Raw genomic sequence first — 20,997 nt, 5'->3', positions numbered from 1 at the left:
TCAAATGTTCATTTCTCCAACAGATCCTAAAAATGAAAGGTTTCTCTAATAGATGGCGCGAGTGGGTCCAAAATTTCATTACTTGAGGTAGTGTGGCTATCAAAGTCAATGATAATGTAGACCATTACTTTCAGACAAAAAAGGGATTACGACAAGGTGACCCAGTGTCTCCAATGTTATTTAACATTGTCGCTGACATGTTGGCTACTTTGATCAAACGCGCCAAACAGGACGATCAAATTGTAGGAGTAGTGCCACATGTTGTGGATGGGGGACTCTCTATCTTGCAATATGCCGATGATTCTTTTTATGGGACATGACCTAGATAAGGCTAAAAATCTGAAACTATTGCTTTCAGCTTTTAAGCAAATGTCAAGTTTGAAAATTAACTTCCATAAAACTGAACTGTTCTGCTTCGGAGAAGCCAAGGAGGTGGCTCCACAAATATGCTGACTTGTTCGGTTGTGTACAAGGTCAATTCCCGGTTAAATATTTAGGAACTCCGGTTCATTATCGGCGTCTCACTAATGCGAAGTGGAAACATATTGAAGAGCGATTGGAGAAACGGTTGCACAGTTGGAAAGGAAAATTGCTCTTCATTGGAGGGCGACTGGTTTTGATCAATTCTGTTCTCACAAACATGGTTCTCTACATGCTTTCATTTTTCCAAATTCCTAAAGGGGTTCTGTAAAGACTGGATTACTTCAGAGTTCAGATCCAGATTCTTTTGGTAAGTAAATAGTGAAAATAAAAAGTATAAGCTAATCAAATGGATTGTGGTTTGTCGACCAAAATACTAAGGAGGTTTAGGTGTTCACGACCTCCAAGTCAAGAATGACACCTTGCTCACTAAATGGTTGTTCAAGTTATTTACCGACGATGGTGTTTGGCAAACCCTGTTGTGCAATAAGTATCTAGGCCAAAAAGCGTTGTCCCGAGCATATTGGAAACCTGATGACTCATATTTTTTGTCTGCTCCGATGGCGGTAAAGAAACATATATTCTGCTTTGGATCATTTGCAATAAAGAATGGTTCGAAGATACGTTTTTGAGAGGACAGGTGGCTAGGAAACGCCACTCTTCAAGAACAATATCCAGCCTTGTACCACATTGTACGCGATAAAAATGATACTCTTGCGCATGTGCTCAGCTCCTCCCCGTCGAATGTATCATTTAGGAGGGATTTGATTGGCCTCCGCCTTGCGTCATGGCAACATCTTTTATCCCGTTTGGATTCGATTAACTTGACACAAGGGTGGGATGTGTTTCCTTGGAATCTCACTGCATCAGGATCCTTCACGGTTGACTCTCTCGCAATCAGAGATTTCCGTGATAATAATAAACTAATCTGGAATTCAAAGATTCCACTAAAAATTAAGATTTTCATGTGGTATCTTCGAAGAGGAGTTGTGCTAACAAAAGACAACCTCGCTTGACGTAACTGGCAAGGAAGTAAGAAGTGTAGCTTTTGTACTCAGGACGAGACAATTAAACACCTCTTCTTTCAATGCAAGTTTGAACGTTCTATATGGTCAATCATCCAAATAGCGTCCAATTTGTATCCGCCCACAAGTGTTGCCAATATAGGTCACTGGCTTGATGAAATACCAAACACATTTAGTACGCTAATACGAGTGGGAGCGTCAGCCTTATTATGGTCGCTGGCTATGTACAAACGATTATATTTTTAATGGCAAAATATCTTCTCCTATGCAAGTTATTTACCGTTGTATGCACTGGCTTCGTATGTGCTCTATGCTACAGTGAATAGAGTATCAATCGCTGTTCAAGGCGGTGTGTATGCGGTTGGAGCGGGTGGGCAGGGAGGTTTTTACCCAACATGGGTGGCAACATAATCTCCGCATCGGTCCACCTCCTCCGTTGACATTGGCATAGTTTCAGACTCATATGGCTTTACTGTTGCCAACTTTCCATTTTTTTATATGCTTTGTTAGACTGTTTGTTTAAGGTTGTGTGCATTTTAGCTATGCAGAGGCTGGGTGTCACTCATTATGCTTTGTATCCATTTAATACTACATTCCGAGTTAATAAAAGCGTCCTTTATTAAAAATATGTCCACCTAAATATCCAAGGAACGATTATAACTTGAAGGTTTGTGTACTATTTATTTATACATTTTTCCTTGTCAACAATCGTTTGGAATTGTTGCTTGTTTCAGTTGACGGCTTGTCCGTCGGATAGCATGGCTAATTGCGCGTCTGATCAAACCCAACAGTTCTTGTATTGTGTTGTTATCGGGCCCATTTGTGATATCGTGAATTGGTGTCGCCAACCGCTGGAATGTCTGCATTGCAATGCACACACGTGTTTCTTGTTTGAGTGCACAGGCAAAAATAAAAAATAAAAAGTTGTTCATGCATTGATAATTGTCCTCTCAATGGACCAGTTCTTGATGAGCACAAACACTCCTCTCGCCCACAGATTGATATGAAAATTAAAAATCCCTTTAAATATTAAAATTCATTTTGGTACCTGCAAGGCGGGGTATTTTAAAAAAATGGAAAGGAAATAAGAGATGTTGTTTCTGTAATTAGCAATGAAACAATTAAACATGTTCTCTTCAATTGGCATGCCAAAGCAATATGAAGGATGGTGCACATAGCTACGGGTTTAACCCCACTAGATGGGACATGCTAGAAAATTAGTTCTCAGGAGTTAATGTTAATGAAAAAAATGATAATCTTGGGCAGCCGCTCTATGTTGAACCATTTGGCGATGTCGAAATGATACAATGATTAACACTTCTGCATCGATACAATCCCCTAAACCAGAGGCGGAACCAGGATTTCTCAAAGCCTAGGGCTAAAACTAAGTGGCTATAAAGAGCTCCAAAATCCAAATGGTTCATATTATGATGAAAAATATGAATTCACCACAAATTCACCAGAATGAAAAATATGAATTCATATTATGATGAGAGCAAATTTGCTAAAATATGTAAATAATTTAACAAAATGCATCATTGGAAAGTTGGTACCAATTAATGAAGATCTGTTTCATTTGAGGTCATTGTTTGTTCACCAGCAATAATAAAAGGACATGGACTTGTAAATATAAATCAAGTATACCAAGACATTGGACAGACTAAATCAATTGTTCATCTGAAATTTTGCAAAACATGAACATGTGAACAAATTTGACTAAAGTAATAGAATTTTAACATCACTGGTTCATTGATTTAGGCTTATACAAAAGAACTAGATAAAAAATGATACAACAAACTTGAGATTACCTATCATGTCCAGCCGGTTGTGTAAATGGAGCTGAACATCGGCTTCTTTTCATTATGGCCCTTCAATTCGAAAAAAAAAGTAAATGGATCTGAACTGAATAGAACGGTTGGAGGGGGCTGCAGCTAGATGATCCGAGATTCCGAGTGCCGTCGGCCGGGCGCAGCCGCGCAGGTCCGGACATACAGTTCGTCGAGTCAAGCAGTCGAAGCCTGAGGGGAATTGGCGGCGCAGCATGAACGAGGTTTTTTTTTCTTCTGATCGACCTGGCGAAACAATGGAAAGAGATAGAGCGTCGTGTGTGCTGGCGATCAGGCGAGATCTCTTTTTATGGGTAGCGATCAGGCGAGATGGGGGACTCGTTTTGGAGCGATTGTTCGTCGTGGGCTGGTGGCGATGGGGAGCTTTTCTGGGTTGTATATGGACTGAGGCATGGCACTGGATGTGTGCACGTCTGCAGACGTCTGGGGCTGGGCCTTTATGAGTGTACAAACATGCAAAATTCCTGCTGAATAATGTATTTACGAGTTGGGCCACGCCTGCCCCAGTTGCCCCAGGCCCAGTTCCGCCCCTGCCCTAAACGCATCAATGATGAAGATCTCTCAATACCCCTTCATAATAAATGGTGTGATAGTCTTTTTTTAATGCGTCGCCCACTTTCCAAAAAAAGATAATGAGCACTCTAAAAATAAAGGCCTGTCCCCAAAAGTGAGTGTTTACCGTAGCGCTGGAGAAAACCCACAAATGGTGGCCCACCGGCGGGTTTAAGCGAGTTGGTAGCCACTAGAACCAGCTAGTTTTGCTGATGCATATGGAACCCAGTTACTTATAAAGTACTATGATCGTACTGTAGCAAATCAAACAGACAATGTACGACCGGGCCGGACCCTGTAGCGAACCGACCGAGGGGCTATTCTAGCTAATGCATTTTTTTCAAGTTTTGAAATGTTTACCATAAACACAAACATTTTTTAAAATAAGAAATGATTTTCAAATTTTGAACTTGTTTTGGAAACACAAACATTTTTTCAAATATGTGAACCTTTTTATGAAATGTTCGAAAATGTTATTGTTTTCAAATATAGTATACAATTTCATAAAATATTCCTGTTTTGAATCTTCGTTCACAAATTTAAGAAATTTTTGTGTTTCAAAAAATGGTAAATTTTTAAAAAGTATGCAGGTTTGCAATTTTTGTTCAAAAATTTTATTGATTGCGGGGAATTTGCTTGATAATTTTCAAAAAGTGTTTAAGTTTGTAAATTTTCATACACAATTTAAAATTTGAAAATTATTGACAAATTTCAAGAAATTGTTAGGACATATGAAAATGTTTATGTTGATTGATAATGGCGGAAATTAGAAATAACAGAAGCAATCAAATTAGGAAAAACTACATGTTCACTGATGCATCTGTTTGGCATAATCTGGCATGCTCCTCTCAACTGGTATTATTTTAGACGGAGTGGCAGGCTCGGTTAGCTATGACAAATTCTGATATTGAACTGGTGTTTTTTGGAAGATGGATAAATGACCCCAACTTCCTGTAACAGCCAGGTTTCAATGACTTCTGACACCGTTTACATGATGCGACACATCTAGTCATTTATCAGGCTTCTTTCACCGAAAAACTCTAGAAAATATAAAACTTGTCAAAAATCTGGAAAACTTGGTATGGTGCCTTGATTTGGTCATAGAAGCTCATGGAAATATTTTGGGGCCATTTGAAGATGTTGACGAACAACGAGCTTTCAAATGGACCCGTCCGGCTACCGAACACCTTCCATGGAACATGGTCTATTTTTCGACATCCTTAAAATGACTCTAACTTTCTCAATAAAGTTGCCATGCCCATGATTGGCCTCCATGTCTAGTTTGGACAACTATTTGTTGGGGAACGTAGTAATTTCAAAAAAATTCCTACGCACACGCAAGATCATGGTGATGCATAGCAACGAGAGGGGAGAGTGTGATTTACGTACCCTTGCAGATCGACAACGGAAGCGTTAACTTGGTTGATGTAGTCGTACGTCTTCACGGCCCGACCGATCAAGCACCGAAACTACGGCACGTCCGAGTTCTAGCACACGTTCAGCTCGATGACGATCCCCGGACTCCGATCCAGCAAAGTGTCGGGGAAGAGTTCCGTCAACACGACGGCGTGGTGACGATCTTGATGTACTACTGCCGCAGGGCTTCGCCTAAGCACCGCTACAATATTATCGAGGACTATGGTGGCAGGGGGCGCCGCGCACGGCTAAGAATATGATCACATGGATCAACTTGTATTCCTCTGGGGTGCCCCTGCCTCCGTATATAAAGGCTCAAAGGGGGGGGGGTGCGGCCGGCCTAGGAGAGGCGCGCCAGGAGGAGTCCTACTCCCTCCGGGAGTAGGATTCCCCCCCCCCCCCAATCCTAGTTGGAATACGATTCGCGGAGGGGGGAAAAGAGGAAGGGGGGCCGACCCCCTCTCCTTGTCCTATTCGGACCAAGGGAGGGGAGGGGCGCGCGGCCCATCTCAGGCTGCCTCTTCTCTTTTCCACTAAGGCCCATATATCTCCCGGGGGGTTCCGGTAACCTCCCGGTACTCCGGTAAAATCCCGATTTCACCTGGAACACTTCCGATATGCAAACATAGGCTTCCAATATATCAATCTTTATGTCTCGACCATTTCGAGACTCCTCGTCATGTCCGTGATCACATCCGGGACTCTGAACAAGCTTCGGTACATCAAAACGTATAAACTCATAATATAACTATCATCGAAACCTTAAGCGTGCGGACCCTACGGGTTCGAGAACGATGTAGACATGACCGAGACACGTCTCCGGTCAATAACCAATAGCGGGACCTGGATGCCCATATTGGCTCCTACATGTTCTACGAAGATCTTTATCGGTCAGACCGCATAACAACATACGTTGTTCCCTTTGTCATCGGTATGTTACTTGCTTCGATCGTCGGTATCCAATACCTAGTTCAATCTCGTTACCGGCAAGTCTCTTTACTCGTTCCGTAATACATCATGCCGCAACTAACTCATTAGTTGCAATGCTTGCCAGGCTTAAGTGATGTGCATTACCGAGAGGGCCCAGAGATACCTCTCCGACGATCGGAGTGACAAATCCTAATCTCGAAATATGTCAACCCAACATGTACCTTTGGAGACACCTGTAGAGCACCTTTATAATCACCCAGTTACGTTGTGACGTTTGGTAGCACACAAAGTGTTCCTCCGGCACACGGGAGTTACATAATCTCATAGTCATAGGAACATGTATAAGTCATGAAGAAAGCAATAGCAACATACTAAACGATCGGGTGCTAAGCTAATGGAATGGGTCATGTCAATCAGATCATTCAATCAATGATGTGATCTCGTTAATCAAATAACAACTCTTTGTCCATGGTTAGGAAACATAACCATCTTTGATTAACGAGCTAGTCAAGTAGAGGCATACTAGTGACACTCTGTTTGTCTATGTATTCACACATGTATTATATTTCCGGTTAATACAATTCTAGCATGAATACACTTTTATCATGATATAAGGAAATAAATAATAACTTTATTATTGCCTCTAGGGCATATTTCCTTCAGTCTCCCACTTGCACTAGAGTCAATAATCTAGATTACACAGTAATGATTCTAACACCCATGGAGCTTTGGTGCTGATCATGTTTTGCTCGTGGAAGAGGCTTAGTCAACGGGTCTGCTACATTCAGCTCCGTATGTATCTTGCAAATCTCTATGTCTCCCACCTGGACTAGATCCCGGATGGAATTGAAGCGTCTCTTGATGTGTTTGGTTCTCTTGTGAAATCTGGATTCCTTTGCCAAGGCAATTGCACCAGTATTGTCACAAAAAAAGTTCATTGGACCCGATGCACTAGGTATGACACCTAGATCGGATATGAACTCCTTCATCCAGACTCCTTCGTTTGCTGCTTCCGAAGCAGCTATGTACTCCGCTTCACATGTAGATCCTGCCACGACGCTTTGTTTACAACTGCACCAACTGACAGCTCCACCGTTTAATGTAAACACGTATCCGGTTTGCGATTTAGAATCGTCTGGATCAGTGTCAAAGCTTGCATCAACGTAACCGTTTACATTGAGCTCTTTGTCACCTCCATATACGAGAAACATATCCTTAGTCCTTTTCAGGTATTTCAGGATGTTCTTGACCGCTGTCCAGTGATCCACTCCTGGATTACTTTGGTACCTCCCTGCTAGACTTATAGCAAGGCACACATCAGGTCTGGTACACAGCGTTGCATACATGATAGAGCCTATGGCTGAAGCATAGGGAACATCTTTCATTTTCTCTCTATCTTCTGCAGTGGTCGAGCATTGAGTCTGACTCAACTTCACACCTTGTAACACAGGCAAGAACCCTTTCTTTGCTTGATCCATTTTGAACTTCTTCAAAATCTTGTCAAGGTATGTGCTTTGTGAAAGTCCAATTAAGCGTCTTGATCTATCTCTATAGATCTTTATGCCTAATATGTAAGCAGCTTCACCGAGGTCTTTCATTGAAAAACTCTTATTCAAGTATCCCTTTATGCTATTTAGAAATTCTATATCATTTCCAGTCAGTAATATGTCATCCACATATAATATCAGAAATGCTACAGAGCTCCCACTCACTTTCTTGTAAATACAGGCTTCTCCGAAAGTCTGTATAAAACCAAATGCTTTGATCACACTATCAAAGCATTTATTCCAACTCCGAGAGGCTTGCACCAGTCCATAAATGGATCGCTGGAGCTTGCACACTTTGTTAGCTCCCTTTGGATCGACAAAACCTTCCGGTTGCATCATATACAACTCTTCTTCCAGAAATCCATTCAGGAATGCAGTTTTGACATCCATCTGTCAAATTTCATAATCATAAAATGCGGCAATTGCTAACATGATTCGGACAGACTTAAGCATCGCTACGGGTGAGAAGGTCTCATCGTAATCAACCCCTTGAACTTGTCGAAAACCTTTTGCGACAAGTCGAGCTTTGTAGACAGTAATATTACCGTCAGCGTCAGTCTTCTTCTTGAAGATCCATTTATTCTCAATTGCTTGCCGATCATCGGGCAAGTCAACCAAAGTCCATACTTTGTTCTCATACATGGATCCCATCTCAGATTTCATGGCTTCAAGCCATTTTGCGGAATCTGGGCTCACCATCGCTTCTTCATAGTTCGTAGGTTCATCATGATCTAGCTGCATGATTTCTAGAATAGGATTACCGTACCACTCTGGCGCGGATCTCACTCTGGTTGATCTACGAGGTTTAGTAGTATCTTGTCCTGAAGTTTCATGATCATTATCATTAGCTTCCTCACTAATTGGTGTAGGTGTCGCAGAAATAGTTTTCTGTGATGTACTACTTTCCAATAAGGGAGCAGGTACAGTTACCTCATCAAGTTCTACTTTCCTCCCACTCACATCTTTCGAGAGAAACTCCTTCTCCAGAAAGTTTCCGAATTTAGCAACAAAAGTCTTACCTTCGGATCTGTGATAGAAGGTGTATCCAATAGTTTCCTTTGGATATCCTATGAAAACACATTTCTCCGATTTGGGTTCGAGCTTATCAAGTTGAAGCTTTTTCACATAAGCATCGCAGCCCCAAACTTTCAGAAACGACAACTTTGGTTTCTTGCCAAACCATAGTTCATAAGGCGTCGTCTCAATGGATTTTGATGGTGCCCGATTTCAGAAACAATTCCTTATTGCTTTCGGATCTGAGAAAGGAGGTACCCAACTGTTTTGGGTGTCCTATGAAGATGCATTTATCCGCTTTGGGTTCGAGCTTATCAGCCTGAAACTTCATCACATAAGCGTCACAGATGCGTTTTATACCAATATGACTTACATGGCAGTGCCACAAGTAGGTGGTACTATCATTACTATCTTATATCTTTTGTCATGAACATGTGTATCACTACGATCGAGATTCAATAAACCATTCATTTTAGGTGCAAGACCATTGAAGGTATTATTCAAATAAACAGAGTAATTATTATTCTCTTTAAATGAATAACCATATTGCGATAGTCATAATCCAATCATGTCTATGCTCAATGCAAACACCAAATAACAATTATTTAGGTTTAACACCAATCTCGATGGTAGAGGGAGCGTGCGATGCTTGATCATATCAACATTGGAAACACTTCCAACACATATCGCCAGCTCACCTTTAGCTAGTCTCCGTTTATTCCGTAGCTTTTATTTTGAGTTACTAACACTTAGCAACCGAACCGGTATCTAATACCCTGGTGCTACTAGGAGTACTAGTAAAGTACACATCAACACAATGTATATCCAATATACTTCTATCGACCTTGCCAGCCTTCTCATCTACCAAGTATCTAGGGTAATTCTGCTCCAGTGGCTGTTCCCCTTATTACAGAAGCACTTAGTCTCGGGTTTGGGTTCAACCTTGGGTTTCTTCACTAGAGCAGCAGCTGAATTGCCGTTTCATGAAGTATCCCTTCTTGCCCTTGCCCTTCTTGAAACTAGTGGTTTCACCAACCATCAACAATTGATGCTCCTTCTTGATTTCTCCTTTTGTGGTGTCAAACATCGCGAATATCTCAAGGATCGTCATATATGTCCCCGATATATTATAGTTCATCACGAAGCTCTAGCAGCTTGGTGGTAATGACTTCGGAGAAACATCACTTTCTCATGTGGAAGATCAACTCCCACTTGATTCAAATGATTGTTGTACTCAGACAATTTGAGCACAAGCTCAACAATTGAGCTTTTCTCCCTTAGTTTGCAGGCTAAGAAAATCGTCGGAGGTCTTATACCTCTTGACGTGGCACGAGCCTGAAATACCAATTTCAGCCCTCGAAACATCTCATATGTTTCGTGACGTTTCAAAACGTCTTCGGTGCCTCAACTCTAAACCGTTTAACTGAACTATCACGTAGTTATCAAAATGTGTATGTCAGATGTTCGCAACATCCACAGACAATGTTCGAGGTTCAGCACACTGAGCGGTGCATTAAGGACATAAGCCTTCTATGAAGCAATGAGGACAATCTTCAATTTACGGACCTAGTCCGCATAATTGCTACTATCAACTTTCAACTAAATTTTCTCTAGGAACATATCTAAACAGTAGAACTGAAACATGTGCTACGACATAATTTGCGAAGACCTTTCGACTATGTTCAGGATAATTAAGTTCATCTTATGAACTCCCACTCAGATAGACATCCCTCTAGTCATCTAAGTGATTACATGATCCGAGTCAACTAGGCCGTGTCCGATCATCACGTGAGACGGACTAGTCATCATCGATGAACATCTTCATGTTGATCGTATCTCCCATACGACTCATGCTCGACCTTTCGGTCTCTTGTGTTCCGAGGCCATGTCTGTACATGCTAGGCTCGTCAAGTCAACCTAAGTGTTTCGCGTGTGTAAATCTGTCTTACACCCGTTGTATGTGAATGTTAGAATCTATCACACCCGATCATCACGTGGAGCTTCGAAACGACGAACTTTCGCAACGGTGCACAGTTAGGGGGAACACTTTCTTGAAATTTTAATGAGGGATCATCTTATTTACTACCATCGTTCTAAGCAAATAAGATGCAAAAACATGATAAACATCGCATGCAATCAAATAGTGACATGATATGGCCATCATCACTTTGCTCCTTTTGATCTCCATCTTCGGGGCTCCATGATCATCATCGTCACCGGCATGACACCATGATCTCCATCATCATGATCTCCATCATCGTGTCTTCATGAAGTTGTCTCGCCAACTATTACTTCTACTACTACAGCTAACGGTTAGCAATAAAGTAAAGTAATTACATGGCGTTGTTCAATGACACGCAGGTCATACAATAAATAAAGACAACTCCTATGGCTCCTGCCGGTTGTCATACTCATCGACATGCAAGTCGTGATTCCTATTACAAGAACATGATCAATCTCATACATCACATATCATTCATCACATTCTTCTTGGCCATATCACATCACATAGCATACCCTGCAAAAACAAGTTAGACGTCCTCTAATTGTTGTTTGCATGTTTTACGTGGCTGCTATGGGTTTCTAGCAAGAACGTTTCTTACGTAGGCAAAAACCACAACGTGATATGCCAATTGCTATTTACCCTTCATAAGGACCCTTTTCATCGAATCCGATCAGACTAAAGTGGGAGAGACAGACACCTGCTAGCCACCTTATACAATTAGTGCATGTCAGTCGGTGGAACCAGTCTCACGTAAGAGTATGTGTAAGGTCGGCCCGGGCCGCTTCATCCCACAATGCCGCCGAATCAAGATTGGACTAGTAACGGTAAGCATATTGAACAAAATCAGCGCCCACAACTACTTTGTGTTCTGCTCGTGCATAGAATCTACGCAATAGACCTAGCTCATGATGCCACTGTTGGGGAACATAGCAGAAATTCAAAATTTTCCTACGTGTCACCAAGATCTATCTATGGAGAAACCAGCAACGAGAGGAAGGAGAGTGCATCTACATACCCTTGTAGATCGCTATGCGGAAGCGTTCAAGAGAACGGGGTTGAAGGAGTCGTACTCGTCGTGATCCAAATCACCGGAGATCCTAGTGCCGAACGGACGGCACCTCCGCGTTCAACACACGTACAGCCCGATGACGTCTCCCATGCCTTGATCCGGCAAGGAGAGAGGGAGAGGTTGAGGAAGACTCCATCCAGCAGCACGACGGCGTGGTGGTGGAAGTAGCGGGATTCCAACAGGGCTTCGCCAAGCGCTGCGGGAGGAGGGAGATGTGTCACGGGAGGGAGAGGGAGGCGCCAGGGCTTAGGTGCGGCTGCCCTCCCTTCCCCCACTATATATAGGGCCAAGGGAGAGGAGGGGTGCAGCCTTGGCCCTTCCTCCAAGGAAGGATGCGGCCAGGGAGGAGTCCATCCTCCCCAAGGCACCTAGGAGGTGTCTTCCCCCTTTAGGACTCTTCCTTTCCCTTATCTCTTGGCGCATGGGCCTCTTGGGGCTGGTGCCCTTGGCCCATATAGGCCAAGGCGCACACCCCTACAGCCCATGTGGCCCCCCGGGGCAGGTGGACCCCCGGACCCCTTTCGGCACTCCCGGTACAATACCGATAATGCGCGAAACTTTTCCGGCGACCAAAACAAGACTTCCCATATATAAATCTTTACCTCCGGACCATTCCGGAACTCCTCGTGACGTCCGGGATCTCATGCGGGACTCCGAACAACTTTCGGGTTACCGCATACTAATTTCTCTATAACCCTAGCGTCACCGAACCTTAAGTGTGTAGACCCTACGGGTTCGGGAGACACGTAGACATGACCGAGACGACTCTCCGGCCAATAACCAACAGCGGGATCTGGATACCCATGTTGGCTCCCACATGTTCCACGATGATCTCATCGGATGAACCACGATGTCAAGGACTTAATCAATCCCGTATGCAATTCCCTTTGTCCATCGGTACGATACTTGCCCGAGATTCGATCGTCGGTATCCCGATACCTTGTTCAATCTCGTTACCGGCAAGTCTCTTTACTCGTTCCGTAACACATCATCCTGTGATCAACTCCTTGGTCACATTGTGCACATTATGATGATGTCCTACCGAGTGGGCCCAGAGATACCTCTCCGTCACACGGAGTGACAAATCCCAGTCTCGATTCGTGCCAACCCAATAGACACTTTCGGAGATACCCGTAGTGCACCTTTATAGCCACCCAGTTACGTTGTGACGTTTGGCACACCCAAAGTATTCCTACGGTATCCGGGAGTTGCACAATCTCATGGTCTAAGGAAATGATACTTGACATTAGAAAAGCTTTAGCATACGAACTACACGATCTTGTGCTATGCTTAGGATTGGGTCTTGTCCATCACATCATTCTCCTAATAATGTGATCCCGTTATCAACGACATCCAATGTCCATGGTCAGGAAACTGTAACCATCTATTGATCAACGAGCTAGTCAACTAGAGGCTTACTAGGGACATGGTGTTGTCTATGTATCCACACATGTAACTGAGTTTCCTATCAATACAATTCTAGCATGGATAATAAACGATTATCATGAACAAGGAAATATAATAATAACCAATTTATTATTGCCTCTAGGGCATATTTCCAACACATTATTCTCTGATTTAAATGAATAACCGTCTCGCATTAAACAAGATCCAGATATAATGTTCATGCTCAACGCTGGCACCAAATAACAATTATTTAGGTCTAATACTAATCCCGAAGATAGATGTAGAGGTAGCGTGCCGACCGCGATCACATCGACTTTGGAACCATTTCCCACGCGCATCGTCACCTTGTCCTTAGCCAATCTTCGCTTAATCCGTAGTCCCTGTTTCGAATTGCAAATATTAGCAACAGAACCAGTATCAAATACCCAGGTGCTATTGCGAGCATTAGTAAGGTACACATCAATAACATGTATATCACATATACCTTTGTTCACCTTGCCATCCTTCTTATCCGCCAAATACTTGGGGCAGTTCCGCTTCCAGTGACCAGTCTGCTTGCAGTAGAAGCACTCAGTTTTAGGCTTAGGTCCAGACTTGGGTTTCTTCTCTTGAGCGGCAACTTGCTTGCTGTTCTTCTTGAAGTTCCCCTTCTTCTTCCCTTTGCCCTTTTTCTTGAAACTAGTGGTCTTGTTGACCATCAACACTTGATGCTCCTTTTTGATTTATACCCCCGCAGCTTTCAGCATTGAGAAGAGCTCGGGAATAGTCTTATTCATCCCTTGCATATTATAGTTCATCACGAAGCTCTTGTAGCTTGGTGGCGGTGATTGGAGAATTCTGTCAATGACGCAATCATCTGGAAGATTAACTCCCATCTGAATCAAGTGATTATTATACCCAGACATTTTGAGTATATGCTCACTGACAGAACTGTTCTCCTCCATCTTGCAGCTGTAGAACTTATTGGAGACTTCATATCTTTCAATCCGGGCATTTGCTTGAAATATTAACTTCAACTCCTGGAATATCTCATATGCTCCATGACGTTCAAAACGTCGTTGAAGTCCCGATTCAAAGCCGTAAAGCATGGCACACTGAACTATCGAGTAGTCATCAGCTTTGCTCTGCCAGACGTTCATAACATCTGGTGTTGCTCAAGCAGCAGGCCTAGCACCCAGCGGTGCTTCCAGGACGTAATTCTTCTGTGCAGCAATGAGGATAATCCTCAAGTTACGGACCCAGTCCGTGTAATTGCTACCATCATCTTTCAACTTTGCTTTCTCAAGAAACGCATTAAAATTCAAAAGAACAATAGCACGGGCCATCTATCTACAATCAAACATACATAAGGAAGATACTATTAGGTACTAAGTTCATGATAAATTTAAGTTCAACTAATCAAATTACTTAAAGAACTCCCACTTAGATAGACATCCCTCTAATCCTCTAAGTGATCACGTGATCCAAATCAACTAAACCATGTCCGATCATCACGTGAGATGGAGTAGTTTCATTGGTGAACATCACTATGTTGATCATATCTACTATATGATTCACGCTCGACCTTTCGGTCTCCGTGTTCCGAGGCCATATCTGCATATGCTTGGCTCGTCAAGTATAACCTGAGTATTCCGTGTGTGCAACTGTTTTGCACCCATTGTATTTGAACGTAGAGCCTATCACACCCGATCATCACGTGGTGTCTCAGCACGAAGAACTTTCGCAACGGTGCATACTCACGTGGAGACACCCGTAGTACTCTTTTATAATCACCCAGTTACGTTGTGACGTTTGTTAGCACACAAAGTGTTCCTCCGGCAAACGGGAGTTGCATAATCTCATAGTCATAGGAACATGTATAAGTCATGAAGAAAGCAATAGCAACATACTAAACGATCGGGTGCTAAGCTAATGGAATGGGTCATGTCAATCAGATCATTCAACTAATGATGTGATCCCGTTAATCAAATAACAACTCTTTGTCCATGGTTAGGAAACATAACCATCTTTGATTAACCAGCTAGTCAAGTAGAGGCATACTAGTGACACTCTGTTTGTCTATGTATTCACACATGTATTATGTTTCCGGTTAATACAATTCTAGCATGAATAAACTTTTATCATGATATAAGGAAATAAATAATAACTTTATTATTGCCTCTAGGGCATATTTCCTTCACTATTAACATTTTTATGCAAGTTGCGACATATCTGTCCATTTATCGGCCTTTTTTTAACCGAGAAATACTCTAGAAAATCCAAAACTTGTCGAACACCCAAAAACTTGGCATGGTGCTTTGGATTGGTCATATAAGGCGATGAAAAAATGGGGTCATTTCAAGAATGTTAAGAAACAACGTGCTCCCATTCAAAGCTTCTGGTAATACCCGACCCCTCCTCCCTCTCCTTCGACATGATCTGTTTTTGTACATCCTTGAAATGACCATAATCTTTTACCACCAAGTGGGCATACCCATGGTAGGCATCCATGTCAAGTTTAAACGTTTTTCAACACCGTATGCAAGTTGTGAGACGTCCCGCCATTTACCGGCCTTTTCTGACCGATAAGACATAAGTTGAAAACTAAACCAACTTTTCAGGGTGCCTTGAATTGGTCCGATAAGGCCATGTAAAAAAAAACTTGGCGACATTTGAAGGATGTCGAAAAACAACGTGCTCTCACACGAACCCTTCCGGGGCTCACGGCTATCCGACGAGCGGGCTGCTGGACATGGGGAAGACAATAGAGATCTACCGTGGACGGTTGTAGACTAGTCAAGGGCATCTGTGTAGTGCGATTGGATATCTGCCGGTGCCAGCCGTAGACTAGTTTTACCTTAGTCCGGTATATTTCTTTTAGTTTAAAAATTTCGTTCAGTTTATATGAAATCAGCCGTAGTTGCATGAATTTCGTCGTTTAGTTCTAACAAACAACAATTGAAATGTACTAGCGAAGCCCGCGCGGCGGCACGCCGCGCCCGTTGAGACGTAGGTATTGTATGTACTGAAATATTCTGTATGCATGCTATTTTCATCAAGTGGTGATTAAAGAGAAAAAGCTTGCATTCATAACTACTTTACACACGGCATACATCTAAGATGGAAAAGAGACGGTACCACATTCCGGAGAAGATCTCTTTATTGTCAGTGGACACGATAGACAGTACTATGTGTATATATACATTATCTTATTTCATGCGATAAAAAATAAGACTTCTATGAGCATGAGTTTGTAGTAAAAAAAAAGCAAGACATGCACAGAAACAATTTGCAAATGATACATTTATTATCAGCATGAGTGCTTCATCTTGCCAGATGGAAATTATACATTGTCCTCTTTTTTTTCAAACAAGACCAGACACATTACATTCATTCGTAGCTTATATCATTCTTGTGGAGTCTTCCGCCGGATTGGTACCTCCAATGAGATGAGGCAAAGCATTTGCAAGTTGTTCCATGCGGCCTACAAGTGCTTAGCGACACTGCATGCAACAACGATTTTGAACAAATAAAAGAGGCATCACTATGATATGCATTTGATTCAGAACTGATCAATCGACTGCGAGTTAAAAGTAGAAGTAAAAATTTTCATTCAAGCACAATTTTTCCCTCATTGCCCTCCCGTATATTTTACTCTTTTGTGATGTTACATAATGATGTTCCTAGGCATGTTTCATGTAAGTTTTCATATGGGAAGTTTCATTTATTAAAATAATAGATCAAATAATGCCATGTTGATTGCTATCGAGAATGAAAGAAAAATATGTCAAAGAGGAATGCCAAAAAAAGTTGTACGGGTCCATATGATTAAAAAATGCATAAAAGGAATGATTTGATTTAGAAGTGTGCCTGAAAAGTGAAAACTAACATGTAAGCTATAGAACACAAGTAAGGGAAAGTATAAGTGCTAAAATGTAAAATGACCTAAGAGATAAGGTTTTCCAGTCCTGCTCTCTCTGCTTCTGTGCGGCACACGAATAACTCCATTCAGACAGCGTTGGGCCGAGCACCGCCGTGTGTCGCCGCCTCACGCCCGGCTACCGCATGCAGCAGCCACACCGCAGGTCGCCGCTCACGGCAACTACGCGCACACACGCAGCAGCCACCGTCGCCCCGCGAGCTTCGCCTGGCCGCGCACTGCCGCAACCACACGTGAGCTTTTCTGACACCCACCGCCCACGGTCGACCTGCGAACCACACACGCACCGTCGCGAAGTGTTGATTGATCCCCTCCATGGCCTCGTGCTCGCCGTCACAGCCCGTCGCCCTGGGGACGGAGAGGGGTAAGATCCGTGGAGCTGCGCATGGGGTCAGCATATCGTCCTCCTGCTCCTCAATTCTGGTCGGGTATCGTTTGGTCCGTGCGGCAGAGATGGTGAATTCCTCCTTGGGTGCCCCAGGTTCGGTTCCTTTGCTTCGCTTGCTATTTCTGGTTGTCGTGTGTTTGTTCTGCCTGAATTGAGCTTCTCTGTAGAGTAATGAGTTCCTGGATTGATGGTAAGGAAGTAGAAACATGTACTTGAATACTTGACTTGTTTCTTAGTAAGAATAGTGGTCAAATTCGGGATTGTTCGCTGAAAAAATATAACTTTTTATTAATATTGTTGTCTAGGTTGATGGATTGGTGCATTTGTTGTGCCTGACAGAGAATTTCTAATTTTGATAATTTGGCCGATACATTATCTTCTCCTTTTGGATGTTTGTGAATTCCGACATGTCCAATGGAAAAACAAATGCTCAGTTTAGTGACTTCACCTCAAATTCGGTTTTACCTGTTGAATGAGCAGGTTGTGATTTATCTTCAATTTCTCACAGTGGCCACTTACCTGCTGTAAAACTCTTGTTTCCTTTGTGCAGGGTGGTGCGGCCTTATATTTCAAGAAATAAAATCTTATGGTTACATGCTATCAGTTAAGGTGAATCCGTGAAAGGCCGCTTGAATTGTATGCCTCGCTCAGGTAATGATTCCTTTGTGCAGAGAGCTCTTCTTGATGGCCCCATAAGTAGTAATTAATTTGCTACTCAGAAAAAGCAGTGGCTATTTGTGTTATGGGACACTGATTGCTTCTTGTGTTAAAATGATGATATGGCTTTATTTATGCGAAGTAATCATCCATGTATTTAAAGGTCATCCAAGTACATATTTAGAACCTGTTAGGGCCCTTGTGTGTACGCGCTTCTCTAGTATGACCAGGTATTAGTTGACAAATGAATATACATCAAAGAGCGTATGACCAGGTATTAGTTGACAAATGAATATACATCAAAGAGCGTATGACCAGGTATTAGTTGACAAATGAATATACATCAAAGAGCGCCACTTTACTTGCAGTGCTTCGAGCCTTGTAGGCCTCGACATAAGTCCCTTGGCCAAGCTTCACTGTGATGCCTAACAAACTATTTCACAAACATCTTTGTTAAATGATAAAAGCAACAGTGCAAGTAAATAAAGTCATTTTCCCATGTATAAACTGACTTCTTCCAACTGCCCAAAAATGGAGTACTAATACACAGAGAAGGTGTATAATTGTTAAAGCCACTTTACAAATTATTTTGGGAACAGATTAAACATAACAGACGATATACACCGGTTGAATGGGTATTATACATGTCAGGAATTACCAACAGTACTTCTTCTTCTTCTCTCAAAGCTGTCAAAGAAAATACAGCCAAATAGAAAGTTAGAAGGATTTTGAGCTCTAAACTCCAGGTATCAATCCACTTGACTGTCTACCGATCTCCGGCCAATTAATTTATGAATCAACGGATTTATCTATAAGGGAGTAATTATCTGTAAGATAGGACTTGTTTGCATTCATTTCATAGATAATAAATCTGTAAAGAGAAGTTAGGAGGCAGCATACTATCTGAATATTCACACTTCATATACAGCCACAATATATCGTTGATTCAGAGGTAGGACAGAAGACCGCCCGGCCAGATCTCCATATAGCTGCAAAAAGGTTGAATAATTTGTGAACTCCGTCAGACAGTAATATTAAAAATTCCTTGTTTTATTGATATATTCACATATAGAGGAAGGAGATACATGTCAACAGGGGAGGAAAAGCAACCATCAATTGTGCTAAAGTTACCTCTCCAAAGTGGCCTCAGTCCAAAGACACTCTCTGTAGTAAAATTTAGAACACAAAACTGATGAATGCTCTGTGAAGTAAAATCTAAAACACATAAAATGGCACGGGAGGTGTGGAGCCTGTCCATCTTATTTAGATGATCTCCAAAAGAGTAGTGTTTTCGTCCTCTTGTGGAGATTTAAAATGCAATTACCCTAAAAAGTGAAGTTAACTGGTGGGTGAACACGTGCATTAAGTAGATCCAACTTCATTAGTTTTGAAAAATAAACCAATTCCCTTTTATGATAATTTTATACTTCATATTTGTTTAGACATTGTCAATTCAATTTTTGGTACGCAATAGAGCTAAAAAAGAACTGTTTGTACATCATACATATATGCATGATATTATAAACCATTGCGAGATTTCTTTTGTTATTGAAATGCTCCCTATTGTGAATTTAATAGCAGTTTAGGATAAAGTAGTGGATCCCTAGCTGATGGTGAAAAAACACACCCTATTCCTATTGAGCTGCCTAGAAAGAAGCAGCCCAAACACACATCATAGACACGTAATGTAGGGTACACTTCATAAGTCAAAACCAGTATTATATGCGTGCTAATACATTAAGTGCTAGAACAAATCACATCACATGTCACCAAAAGCGAAACCTATTCATCCAAGGACCTTTTCTATTGATCTTGGAAGCGTCTCCCTGCTTGCGGAGATATGCATGATGGAGAGTGGAAGGTTTCTTTTTAAGAAGTTATAGAGAGAGCAGTGACCCTCACCTAGCTAGCACACACACGGACTAACTGTACATACCCACCACACAGCAGCAGCATACTACTGCTCATGCGCATGCAGATGGCGCAACAGCAGGCTGCGCGAGCACACACGCAGGCAGCAAGGTGCATAGACAAGAGAGGGATGAGCACACAACCTTGGTGCGCTTGCCATCGAGGTGTTCACCCGGGGGCGGAGAGAATCTCCTCGCGTCGCCTTCAGCGCTAACCTACCCGAGGCAACAGTTTCCCTGAGCAAAGACGTGGACCAGAGACTTCAAGGTGCCAACGGCAGGCGCGAGGTCGCAGCAGTCGTGACCTCGAAGTGGCGGCAGGTTGGGAGGGCCACCGCTGCTCCACCGGAGGAAGCCTCGGTCATGTGGCAATGGAGATCCACATGAGCAGTAGCGGTAACCTCCATGTGGTGGTGATGGCGATTCAGGTCCTCCCTAATACGCGGCCTAGTGGAGGCTCGCCGCAGCCGCGCCCGTGCCCGTGCCCTGATGGCGCACGCCAGTGGCCTGGCCTTGACAACGGCGGATGACGGCGACCGAGCGACGAATGGCGACATAGCATAGCAAGCATGCATGCCGCGCGACGAATATCGATGTGCCTGGAGCAAGCGACGAGAAGAGCAGTTTTTATAGGCTCATACGGCGGCGGAACGGTAGTTGAGCTTCCAGAAAAATAGAGAGAAATCGAGAGGAAAGAAAACCAAAATATCTTAGAGTGGATAGGAATAAAATGGTATGATGCCCACGATTTAAGCGGCGGCCGTCCATCACGCATGCATGCAGATCCTAACAGAAAGGAAAAATAAAACCATCTCCACTGCGGGATGCATGCATTGCATTGCATGTGTGCTGTTCACCGCCCGACAATACGGCAGGTTTCACACCGTATTC

At 42.7% G+C, this 20,997-nt stretch overlaps 1 long non-coding RNA gene across 1 annotated transcript; it reads left to right on the top strand.

The window, feature by feature from the left end:
- Window positions 1-17,113: 17,113 nt before the first annotated feature.
- Window positions 17,114-19,146, top strand: LOC147966488 (uncharacterized). The gene is made up of 3 exons (XR_015608948.1): window positions 17,114-17,632; window positions 18,090-18,190; window positions 19,125-19,146. It is a non-coding gene; the product is annotated as an uncharacterized LOC147966488 (long non-coding RNA).
- The last annotated feature ends 1,851 nt before the right edge of the window (window positions 19,147-20,997 follow it).

Source organism: Triticum urartu, chromosome 6A, assembly GCF_056163025.1.
Source record: "Triticum urartu cultivar PI428250 chromosome 6A, HENAU_Tu73, whole genome shotgun sequence".
Lineage (NCBI taxonomy): Eukaryota > Viridiplantae > Streptophyta > Magnoliopsida > Poales > Poaceae > Triticum > Triticum urartu.
This window is presented reverse-complemented; position numbering and strand designations above follow the sequence as displayed.